A 12763-nucleotide genomic window follows, 5' to 3' on the forward strand; every position below is an offset into this window, starting at 1 on the left:
GTGAACCCCTGTCTTTTCTGTATAGGGCGCCGGTGGCACCGTCGGACTGTCCGCACTCTACGGACAGACACTACACCGGTGAAGTTTCTAACCCTTGCTCAAATGTGCCAACGACCAAGTGTATCACCTTGTGCACATGTGTTGGCATATTTTCATAAACATTTTCAAGGGTGTTAGCACTCTACTAGATCCTAAATGCATATGCAATGAGTTAGTGCATCTAGTGGCACTTTGATAACCACATTTCAATACGAGTTTCACCCCTCTTAATAGTATGGCTATCTAACCTAAATGTGATCACACTCGCTAAGTGTCTTGATCACCGAAACAAAATGGCTCCTACTATTTATACATTTGCCTTGAGCCTTTTGTTTTTCTCTTTCTTCTTTTCCAAGTTCAAGCATTTGATCATCACCATGCCATCACCATTGTCATGATCTTCACCATTACTTCATCACTTGGAGTAGTGCTACCTATCTCATAATCACTTTAATAAACTAGGTTAGCACTTAGGGTTTCATCAATTAACCAAAACCAAACTAGAGCTTTCAATAAGTAGCTCCCTTGTGTAACTAGTTTACTTTTGTAGTAAATTAGTTGCCTTGCTTAGTTTGTGTAGCTAAGTAAATTGAGCTCTCTAATTTGGCTTGTGTAGCCTTATTATTAAGCATTGCTAGTGAGCTTAAGAGATTTGTGCCTTTACTACTAGCATGTGTAGGAGCTCTCCGTTGCTTAAAGTACTAGTTGTATATGTTTGTGTGACCTTACTTCTAGAATTGGTTAGGTGAGCTCTAGCTAACCCGACATCTTAGTTGTTTAATTAGGATATTTTATAAGGTGCTTGAGGACTTAGATAGAGGGGTGTAGTCTTGTCTAGACCGTTAGTTTTAATTTCGTATTTATCTCGATTAGTCGACGCGATTAATTTTAGAAAGGGTAATTCACCTTCCTTTTAGTCCGTCATCTCGACCCTACAGGGATTGAGCCAAGACCCTTGCTGTGGGTAATGCAATCTTGTCTAATGCGGCATTGCATTTTTACTACAAAATTGAACAAATTTGAGTCTTTACCTTGCAGATGGCTTATCTATATGAAGTCGGGAGTGATTACTTTGGACTAAAGACAAAGTATCAAATATTAGGGATGGAAATCCTCGGGTCATGGGAAACGTCGAACTGTATAACATAATGAAAATTCTTTGTTTACAGTATAAGAATGTATAACATAATGAAAATTCTTGGTTTACGGTATGAGAAGGAGTATGATAGCACAGAAGGGTTCACATATGGACAAGGTTAAGATACGAACAACTTATGATATTGGCGGATCAAGTTCGTGAGAAATTCTAACGATGTTCCGCATTATTCATATTTTTTCTAATGTTATTCATTTATTTATTTGTTCATATTTCAGGGTGACAACGATGCTCACATTAAAGGTTTGCTGATAAATTGTATTCATTCCCCCGCATTATTCATATTTTTTTTGTAATATTATTCATTTATTTATTTGTTCATATTTCAGGGTGACGACGGTGATCATATTAAAGGGTGCTCATATTAAAGGTTTGCTGATAAATTGTATTCATTCTTATTGGCCATCACTTCTTAAGCTTCCTTTCTTGTTAGATTTTATCACTACAATTATAAAGGTAGGGTAGGAGATGCATCTTTTTTGGTATTATTAATGTTTATTCGTGATTTTATTCCTATTTTCAGTTTGAAGGAGTTATTATAATTTTCATATCCGTATTGTGTGAACTTGCTGGTTAGCCATACTGATAACGGAATTTACTGTCTAGGCAACGAATATTGAGGACAGAAGTGTGCTACCGTTTTACACCAAGGCAACATACGATGAATGGAAAGCAAGTATTGGAGAAGATTTAAGTGATTTGTGGTCTATAAAGGCAGCATACGATGAATGGAAATCAAGTATTGGAGAAGATTCAAGTGATTTGTGGTCTATAAAATACTATAAGGTTTTATTCTGATTTTTTCAGATCTTGCCTCAATTTCTATCTTTATGTAGTCATTAGCTGAGACGTCCATGGTTAGTTTTTTGGTTAATAGAATCGTGATCGGTAATAGGGGCTTGGAACAAGCATAGTCGAAGAAGGGAGCCAATATTTTAAATATATCAGCAAAAATAGGAGAAATTTTATATGGGTTGATGAGGAGTGTTACTAATCTTGGGGTCTAAGAAGATAAGCACCTCACTCCATTAGTGGAGAGAGATATATAGACATTCATATGGGCCATATGAACCAATAATAGATGGGCCTTTACTTAACCCCCTCTTCAAACTCAAGGCGGAAGTGGAGGGGTGGCCAGGTTGGCCGTTGCACGAGACGAAACAAACGAGCGCGGGCCAGGCATGGTACTGGGCTTCCGACCGACTCAGAGGCCCTATCTACGGGGTGGCCAGTGGCCTGCCAAGCCAATGCAATGCAGCAGCCCAGGAGTGGAGAAGGAGGGCGTGGCACTGGCACCTGATTCCGGGTAGGAAGGTACGGCGAGGTAAGCGAAGAAGCATCCAGACTCTCGATCGAGGGGCAGGGCAGGGCGGGCGGGTGGCAATCCGAATCCAATCGCCGGAGGGAGGAGAGAGGGCGGCGGCGGTAGAGGCGGAGGGATGACGCGCGGGAAGCAGAAGATCGACGCGCAGCGGCGTAACGCGGAGCGGAACCAGAAATCCAAGGGGTCCCAGCTCGAGGCCCGCGCCGTCGGCCTCAAGGTCGTCTGCCCCATCTGCAAGGTAAGCCGGAGCCCCTCTCCGATCGCTAGCCATCGCCTGGACCTACCGGGTTTGCCTTGGCAGCAGATCCGGCCAATGTGTCCAGCTTTGCCGTATCCCTGCTTGCCTTGCCCCTATTCAGGCGAAGGAAGGACTGCTCTGCAGAGTATCCATCCATCTAGCGCCTCACTTTATCTGGAAAATTTTGTGCCAGCAAATTGAAACGTTCCTTCTGCATACCATCAGTATTGCTCTAACCTCCTTTAATCAGCCAGTTTGTATGTAGGCCAATCGTTGACACATGTTGTTCCAGCATAATCATATTGTTGCCTGATTGGGACCGGTTAGTAGTGATACTAAGCATCGTGACTAGAATGAGAGATTGAGAGTACTCGAAGTGGTGTGTCTGACACTTTACCACACAACATAAAGCTAGTGCTACAAAGAAGTGGCCACATAACCTTCTCCTAGCATGATTTGATCTCACGAGTAAAAGACTTCCATCACCTTTTTTTTCCCCCAAAAGCGGAGTCAATACTTCAGAAAGAAATCCCTGTTGTGGAACCTTTTGTGGGTTCGTCTAAACATGTGTTTAGCTGTACTCTTTCATTACCCAGTACTTTCTTCATATGATAACTCAGAGGTTACTGTGGCATATTGGCTCTCGTCTTCTATATTTTCTGGATTCCTTTTAACTCGGGAGTAAAGCTGTTTACCTGGCTAGTTGCATTTGAGGAACATACCTGCTCACCCGGGCGGTTGCTATTTCGGTAGGTACAATTGGCAAATGAAAAACAGCTGACCGATCACTACGGGTCAAAGCATCCAAAGGAGAAACCTCCAAGCACATCGAACACGGAATAACCATTACTGGTTATGATGCAGATTGGCTGGTTTGAGGATCTTTTAAGTCTGATCCATGCCTGGACCTTAACGTCAGTTATACTCTATAGTGTGTTTTATTTCCTCTTGTTTCAGGCAACACCCTTGATACGAGTGTGCATTTCTGCTAGTATGTTGTGTTATTCGTACCGCCGATGTATCTCCAAACTGTATGTGATCGCCATGGAACTGGGATGATGCGAAAAATTTATGATCGTAACTATGTTCCAATGTTTGTGGCTTTTTACAACATGGTTTGTGCCAGTGCGTTCCCTACTCCGCCGGGTCCTAATGGCCGTGCCCCTGCTGCTTGATCGGCGCCGTGCGTCAGTTGGTATCTCCAAATGAATGAAATGGGGAAAATGAGCTCGTCGACCCCAAACAAGGAAGGCTTCTCTGACTCCGACGGAGCAGATGGATCATTCTTAAACGGCCAATGCCATTAGCAGCAGAATCAGTGAACTGGCATCGTGGCAAAGTCGCTATCACTATCGACAGGACAAGTGTATTTGCACGTCACCAACGCCACGATTAACTCATGCTGTAATATTTTGTGGAAATAAAACGTGCTTATATATTCTTCTTCTCGTGCTGTAACATTTTGAGGAAATAAAACTCATGTAACATTTTGAGGAAATAAAACGTGCTTATATATTCTTCCTCTTCTCATTTTTACAAAGTTCCTTTGTTTTGTACTTGACGAGTATAAAAAGGGTTAGGAGCATTAGGAGCAGCTGGGGACTCTGTTGAGGACAACATATAATTTCACTTGCAAGGACTATAGTTGGTAAATTCCCAGTTTACCACATGGCACGGTATCATTCTCCGATATAATTATTTGGTGATCGGTGAAGTACTACGAATGCTGCTTGTCTCCTTAATGACGGACGTTTTCTTTTGGAGAGGCCGCAGTCTTTTATCGGTAGTTGTTTGGTTACCGTTGGCATGCTAGCATTGATCTTGGTGTACCTCCCTAATAACGAAGAGAGGAGAGAGAAAGGTGCTCTCAAGCAGCAGCTGACTGCTCTTGGGCTTATTAACACAATCGAACACGCGTTGCAGCAAGCTACGACACTCGACGCCGGTGCACAAACTGATGAGCAGAAAACATGCAAACCAAAGGTACCACTGTTGACAGCTACACGACGCTGATGGAGAAGTGGAACGAGACGAGGTACAGGAAGATGTAAATCAAGATGCACTCCCGGTCCTGGATGTTCACCAGAAAGCAGGCGTCTCTGGTGGCTGGTGCAGCAGGATTGCCGACGTGAGCCTTCAAGTTCTGGCAGGCTGTGCAAAGAGCCGCTGAATTAGGGATTCAGAAAATTGTTCTGGCAACTGATGCGACTTCAGTAGTTCAAGCAGTGACCTCTACAATCGCTGATCGTAGCTCGGCTTGTGGTTTGATCTGGGAACTCAAGGATGCATTAACTTCTAATTTTGTGTCAAAAATTGTAGCACATAACTCTCTGTCATGTAATTCAGCAGCGCATGCTTTAGCGAGTTTAGGTGCTAGTCTTGATTCAGACATGAACTCGGTCAGGGATTCTATCCCGGCTTGTATCCAGGTGTTGGTTGCCAATGATTTGGCACCGGTTGATGAGTAATGGAGTCTGCTTCCATGTTAAAAAAAAAGTTCTGAATTGGCCTGCCCAACTCTCGAGGAATTTGATCAGAATATCAGATATTCCATTTGGAATTTATGTTTTTTTAAAAAAAATGGAATTTCAGACATCAATATTAGTCAGCTACCAATGGCCAAAAAAGAGCAATCGAGACGAACACAAAAGAGCCTCTCTCTCTTTTTTTCCCTTCTTGTTTACCAAGCGTTTGCTTGGGGCGTGGTCTCAACAGTATTTCACAATAACAAAAAAGGGGAGGCAACAAATGCAGATCAACAAGGCTGCTGAACTACATCGCAGTAAGGTTGGTCAAAATAAGAATCGGTGGCAGGTATTTACTCCGTGTTCACCTCGGAGTCCCTGACCTTACTTATCACAGTGGCTGTACCATTATAGAATGTGAAGGTCAACGTATGCAGTTAGGGTACCGGATTTTCGGATGCCCTGACCTTATCACCGTGGCTATACCATGATAGAATGAGATGTCCAAGGTCTGCAGTCAGGTACCAGAGGTTCGGATGTTTTTGGAGAACTTGGTACAGTCAAATGGTCCAACATCTTGTGCTTTCCGTTTAACCTGCAGTGATTTGCAATGAAAAGCTGTTACATTATACACTGAATGAATGGTTCGTAAGGAAGTCATTCATCGGTTGAGCTAATTTGGTTCTTGGTAAGGTGACCTTTGCATCTATCAATCTATTCAAATAGTTTCAGATTACTGTGAATACAAATTGTCGACTTTAACATTAGAATTTTTTGTTGGTATAAATGTACTGCACATGAAACATCATGGCTTACTGAACAATGAAGTTCCACTCCTGTGTTTTGAGAAACTATATTTCAAATTTGAAATTTTGCAAGAGCATTACCGGCGACCAAGGACTGGGTTCTGGAGCTGTTTTGTCAGGAGGAGAATTTTGCACAGCACCAGTCTTTTGTTCCAAAACTTCCTGACAAGAATGTATCACACTCAGCTCAGTGACAAAAAAAGGAATTTGCAAGCTGCTAAATGCTACCACTAGTATTCTATGCTCAGAAGGGCGGGCCTGGTGCAAGCGGTAGAGTCTTACCGCCTGTGACCGGAAGGTCCCGGGTTCGAGTCGCGGTCTCCTCGCATTGCACAGGCGAGGGTAAGGCTTGCCACTAACACTCTTCCCCAGACCCCGCACAGAGCGGGAGCTCTCTACACTGGGTACGTCATTTTTTAGTATTCTATGCTCAGCTAGTCAGTTGCTGGGAAAAATATAAGACTGAATGATCGGTACAGTTAGATTTATTGATTCAGTTACTTGTTCCTAAATATTATGGCTCATTGCCATGGACTTATAGTAACCATATAATGCAGCAAAACCCAGGAAATATGGAAAGCCTTTCCCTAGTACCAGGAGAATGGATTAGTGGCACGCAGCCAAATATAAAAAGCAAAGGCCAAAAACTGGAAAGCTGACTTGTGCTGCCTGTACTAAAGGATTGTAAAGAAATTAGCATGGTAGCAAGTTATGAAAATAAAGGGGAAAAAGAACCCATAGACTACACTTGTTAACAAGTAACAATAGCATGTACTTTACTACTTTTATTAGGTAGCTAGGTATGCAGACCTGCCCACGAGCCTCCATTACAGCAAGCCATTCTTCTGTAAATGGTACCAAGTTCTTCAGATGATCTTTAAGGATTGTATTTGCTGGTGATCTGTCTGGTGCCTTGTTCTTTCTGTAAAAGATGAGAATGAAACATTATAAATGCAGTTGCAAGTCAACTGAATGTATGCAGTCAAATATTAAACAGACATACTCTATATGTGGTGCATCCTGTATAGCTGACAATCTGTCTGTGTCAAGCACCATTTTTTCTTCAATATTTGGTTCTACTAATAAAGCATGCCGTCTTTCCACACAAGGTGTAGAAGCTTCCAATTTCATAGGAGAACAATCTGTGGTCCTATAATTGTGAATAAGCCCACACCCCACATCTAACAAAGGAGTTGCCTTTACATCTAATGTACTGTTTGTTTCAAGCTTCATTTCACCTTCAGTATTTGGTTCTTCTGACAAAGCTGGTTTAGCTTCATCACACAAAGAATCATTCAAATCTGAATGACTGTCAGCTAGGGTTGGCGTTTCATCTCTTAAACTGCCACAATGTGGCAACTGATCTGCACATATTGTAGATAATGATTCCATTAGCATAGGACATTCAATATTCTGGTGATCAAAGGAATAAAATCCTTGCAACAAATCAAGAGTTGGAGTGCAACTGCTACCTTTCAACAAAAAAGCTCCAAGTGCAGTCTCTCCAACATTAGAGTTTTCCAAGTCAATTGCTGCACTGGAATCACTGTCTGACTTGCCTTGACAACTAAGCTCACTAGAGGAGCATACTTCAGAAGAAATGCAAGAGGGTGACAATTTACTCCCTACAATAGGTTTGGTTGAGGAATAACTAGCTTGAAGAGGGAACGAATCCTCAACAGGTTCAATGGTTGAGGAACAAATAGCTTCAAGAGAGTAGGAATTATCAAGAGGTTCAATCTCTCTGATACTGCCCCTTCCTTCTATATGCGATGTCCCATTGTACACAACTGGCAGTGGCACACTATTTCCGGCATCATCATTCTTTTCTAAATTCATTGGCTGTGGAGTAGTAGTAGCTCCAGTTCCTGCCAATGAGAAATCAGCCTTTGGCCTTGCTTGATTATTTACATTTCCAGGTTTTTCTATGTATGTAGTAATAACTTTTGACAACGATTCCTTTTCTGGAATCACCAAAGATTTGAGATTGCTCTCTCTAGTCACAGATGGCACAAGATTGGAAGCAGCAGTGCAATTGGTTGACAGCTGCTTTGTTAGGTGGTCTGCTTTCCTCAGACTGCCTGTATCTGGGTGGTTTATCAAGCGCTGAAGTATTTGAAGAGAAGCACCTCCCCATGTTTCTTTTAGCTGCATCACCGTGTGACACAAGCACTTTTTCCTGAACAGATCAGTCAATCAATCATATTTGACAAATGAGCCCTCACAGGAAAATATAAAACAAAACACAAGTGCAAAACCAACAGACTCAAAGTTACAGAATAAGATATTACAAATAAAAAATACACCAAGAATAGTGCAAGAGTGAGCATGATAGGCCGTAGGGCGCATGGATTTACATATATTGATCCCCTAGGGACTCTGTTTCCTATAGTGATACAAGATTACAACAAATGAACAGATTGATATGAACTAATGAAAGAGTCCCAACAACTATATCTGGAAAGGGTAGAAAGGAAAGCAATCTTAGGTACCTAATAGGCTAATATACAATATGTTGACAAATACAAAACAGTTTTTCAGGTAACTTTCATATCATACTATGTGTTTGCACAATTAATCAACTATGCATAACTATGTAACATTCAATAATTAAATCTTCCAGATGTACCAGGCCTCATATTTTCCCATACATTTGATAAGAACTTAGCCCAGAATCACACATTTGTTTATTTCTCAAATTTGCTATCAAGCCAGCTTATCATTATATTGTTGAGAAAATAGGAAATGCACCAATGCATTACACCACAACAAATAAGGCAATGTTCTAAAAATGGAAGGACATAATAGACTACCTGATTGAAAAAACCAACTGAAGACGAAGGCATTCGAAGTGCTGATGGCTTAGCAAATTTTGACGCAGCGCTATCAAAGGGGCTGGATGGACTAATTTGTGGGTGTGCTGGAATTTTTTTGCATTTCACAGAAGCACTGGCTTCTTCACGTACTCCAGTAACAGCAGGCACCTGCAAAAGAAAACAGTTTGTTTAGGAACACTATTAAATATTGATTGACAAAAGATGCAGGCAGATTGGACAAGTGGGGTTGCAGACCATATCAGTTATGATGAATTGAATATATAACTCACCGCATCCTTCTCTATGCTAGGTCCAGAAGATACAGAATTGATCTTCAATCTAGTAGGCAATCCAGTTACTCTGTGAACTAGCTCAGCTTTAACTGAAAAAATAGCAGTATATTGCATCAGACAGCTAGTAACAACACATGAGTGCCAAGAGCTAAGTCAAATAAACATACTTTATCACTGGGAAATCCTGCATGGTCTGGTAAAATAGAATTCCAGAGTTCGCCAGAAACCCAGTTTCTTTAGGGCATATACAAAGATTACCTGGAGCTATTTTTTTGTGTGATTCCAAACTGTTTGTCGCAGATGAAGTACTTTTTGGGACCTTAGGAAGAGAAGGTCGTGATTGCTTTGGTATTCTTGACATCTGAGCTGTAGAAGCAGATGAGTTTGGTACTTTATTCTGTGTATATCTAAGTTAAGACTAACAACATTTGTAGTGATGAATGAATACTTAAACTTGTGGCAACATATGGACAAATAAGTCAACCCTACTGTTATCAAGGGAAAAACACTAAGGCCTGCTCAATCCTGCCTAAAACTTCGTTAGGATATATAGATCCTGCTGGTACTCTTGGTGAGCATATTTGGATGCTTCTTGCAGAGTTTCTGTTTTGTGTTCCCTGCAATTGGTTGGGCAGAAAACAGCAATGTTATTGGATGATTGTAAGTGCTACAACCATAACAAGTAAACAGTGTCTTTAAAAGAAACAAGTAAAGAATGTGTTGAGTGATGAACTGACAGCAGGTTCTTTCTGTTTGTCCCTCTGAGGAGTTTTTGCTGAAGAAAACAATTTCCTTCCCTGGCTTTCTGCCCTGTGATATCTTGCAGGCAATTTTCCATGTGAATTCTCTGCGGCTTCCTTCAGCACATATGTGTTACCATATCTCCCTGACTGACACGATGGGGACATTATACTACTGACCCCTGAGCCAAGGCTCCTATTTGCCATCGGTTGGGAGCCAGTAAGCACAGAAAGCTCCGAATTATCCAAAACACCTACAAAGTTCATTGATGTTACTATTAAACCAGATCCAGGACAAACCAAAGCGCAGAGTTGACGAAGAAGAACCATACCTTCTTCAGTGAAAAAAGCAGGGTTCCAGGCAATGCTTTTCCTCAAGTTGAAACCTGCAGGCTTCTTCTTCCACCTTGTAGAGGCAGACCCTTCTTTAGGCAAGGTTGCAAAATCCAAGGGAGCATCTCCATCTTGAGAAATATTCTCTTTGTTGCCTGTGTTTATGTGTGGCAATAATGAATATATATTTAAGATTAGGATGGTATCCCTGTGTTCATGGTATAAAGTGGGCACAACCTATTGAACTGAACTTTGTAAGTTAGCAAGCATGGGCCTGTGGGAGCAGGAGAGCACTGCATCTAAAAGTATGCGAAACCGTGTTTTTCGCACTATAACAGTGGCAGGGAAGCACACTGGCACAGACCTAAACAAGATCAAGCGCATTGGACTGGATTAGCCACTGACGCAGAACCCAAGCGCCAGGCATCTTGTGAATCCCAGCGAGTAAACCAGAGACCACGAGTCACTAGACCCGAAGAAATTAAGCGCCATCCATGCAAAGAAATGTAACATCCACTGGGGCTGGAGCAAGAAAACCCTAGCAAAATTGGGGAGCAGAAGCGAAGAAGGAGAGATTGGTGGAGAAAGAGCGCCTCACCGGATCCGGCAGGCACGGAGGGAATGCGGCGCGGCGACGCCATGCGCGTATCTCAGGCGAGACCCCGTTTGAGATTTTGGGATCCGGAGGACGGAGGGAGACGGTGCGATGGGCCCCAAGAGGCCAAGACGGTTTGGTTTGAATCGTTTGAAACGGAAACGCGAGGCAGCGGGAGCTGCGATTTTTTTTTCTTTCCTCCCTCATCACGTGACGTTTGGACCATTGGATTTGATGCCATGCCATACAGATTTGGGAATTTGAAAAACTACGCGTTGTTGTGGGACATTTTGCTTCCTGTCGTAGATCACAGTTAAAGATGCCAACGGCCCCCGATATCCGATACCCGACGGGTATTTGATCCATTAGGGGACGGGATGAGATCATATCTTTACCCGCGGGCATCTAAATGGACAAGAATCCATCCTCGACGGGTATAGCGGGTACGGGAACGTTCCCTGTTTACCCGTCCTCGTTACCCGTTGGGGAACCCGACTATTTGGGTTGTCATGCGAGTATTAGGCCCAAAGAAGCTCAACATAGGTATTTTGGTCCAAATCTGAACAATCATATATATAGTTTGTGTGTTCTAGGAACCCTAGTTTAATTTTTCCACACAATCTCCGCCAGCAGCACAAGCACGTCTGCCTCACGAGTGCTCGTGCCCTCGCGTCATCAGTTCGGTCTCTCTGCCACCTTTGCTCGTCGTCCTCGCAACCTCGCTCCTTCTCCTCGGCATCTCCGAGACTCCGACACTTATACCCGAGTGAAGAAGAAACGTCTCCGATTGCAAAGCTGCGCCCCCAAGTGTCCTTGTTTATCGGGCATGCAATACCCGTCGGGTATCTGTTACCCGATCGATACCCGACGGGTACGGGGATAGGCAAGAATCTATACCCGAGACAGTTAACGGGGACGGCGACGGGATGAATTCTCCGTAGCGGGGAAGAGAACGTTCCGGTGATACCCGACGGGTACATCCCCGTTGCCATCCCCGGATCACAGTGCGGGCCATTTCTTCATTGCATGGATCACGGGTATAAAGGAACGTGAAAAAATGAAATAACAAAAAGCCATTGATAGTAAGGCCTTGTTTAGATGCCATCCAAATTTTAAGTTTTTTCACTCTCTCTCCATCACATCAATTTTTAGCCGCTTGTATGGAGTATTAAATGTAGGTAAAAAAATAACTAATTACACAGTTTAGTTAAAAATCACGAGATGAATCTTTTGAGCCTAGTTGGTCCACGATTGGACAATATTTGCCAAATAAGACGAAAGTGGTACTATTCATCGGGTTCACTTTTTTTGCAGAGTGAACGAGGCCTAAGATGGAATTATAAGTACTCCCTCTATCATAAATTATAAATTATTCTAAAAATCTTGAAGAGTCGAAGCATCTCAAGTTTGACCAAAGTTTAAGAAAGAATTATAAAAGTTTTATGACATCAAATAGATATATTATGAAAATATAATTAATGAAGAAGCTAATGATATTTAGTTGGTATCATAAATGTTAATATCTTATTATATAAGTTTAGCCAAACTTAAAATATTTTGACTCTCTATGATTCTTGAAATGACTTATAATTTGAGAGGAACGGAGTATATATAGAAATATTTAATGCTATGTTGTACATATGATGGATGGTGGCATCATTGTGAGGACCCTTCCCTCATCTCTCTCTGGTCACATGTGCCCTGTTTGCTTGGCTGATAAGCCATACATGTAAGTTCTGTTGGCTGATTTGTTGTGAGAGAAAAATACTATTCGTTGGCTGAAAAAGTATGGCTTATAAGCCAAGCGAACAAGACATGTTCTTTATCATGAATCGTGTGTCGTAGATTTGCAGGAGTATTGTTCTAAGCAGGTTATTAACAAAGGCAAATTAGCAGTTTTTGTTCAGCGTGAATGAAGGGGCTCGTACCATACTTATTAGGACCGAACCGGACATTGA

At 42.1% G+C, this 12763-nt stretch overlaps 2 pseudogenes; one reads left to right on the forward strand and one right to left on the reverse strand.

Moving 5' to 3' along the window:
• Positions 1–1249: 1249 nt before the first annotated feature.
• Positions 1250–4261, forward strand: LOC136470275 (uncharacterized; annotated as a pseudogene).
• Positions 4262–5470: 1209 nt separating this feature from the next.
• LOC136474199 (probable GPI-anchored adhesin-like protein PGA55) lies at positions 5471–10910 on the reverse strand (annotated as a pseudogene).
• Between the last annotated feature and the right edge of the window lie 1853 nt (positions 10911–12763).

This window comes from Miscanthus floridulus, chromosome 8 (assembly GCF_019320115.1).
Source record: "Miscanthus floridulus cultivar M001 chromosome 8, ASM1932011v1, whole genome shotgun sequence".
In the NCBI taxonomy this organism is placed as follows: Eukaryota; Viridiplantae; Streptophyta; class Magnoliopsida; order Poales; family Poaceae; genus Miscanthus; species Miscanthus floridulus.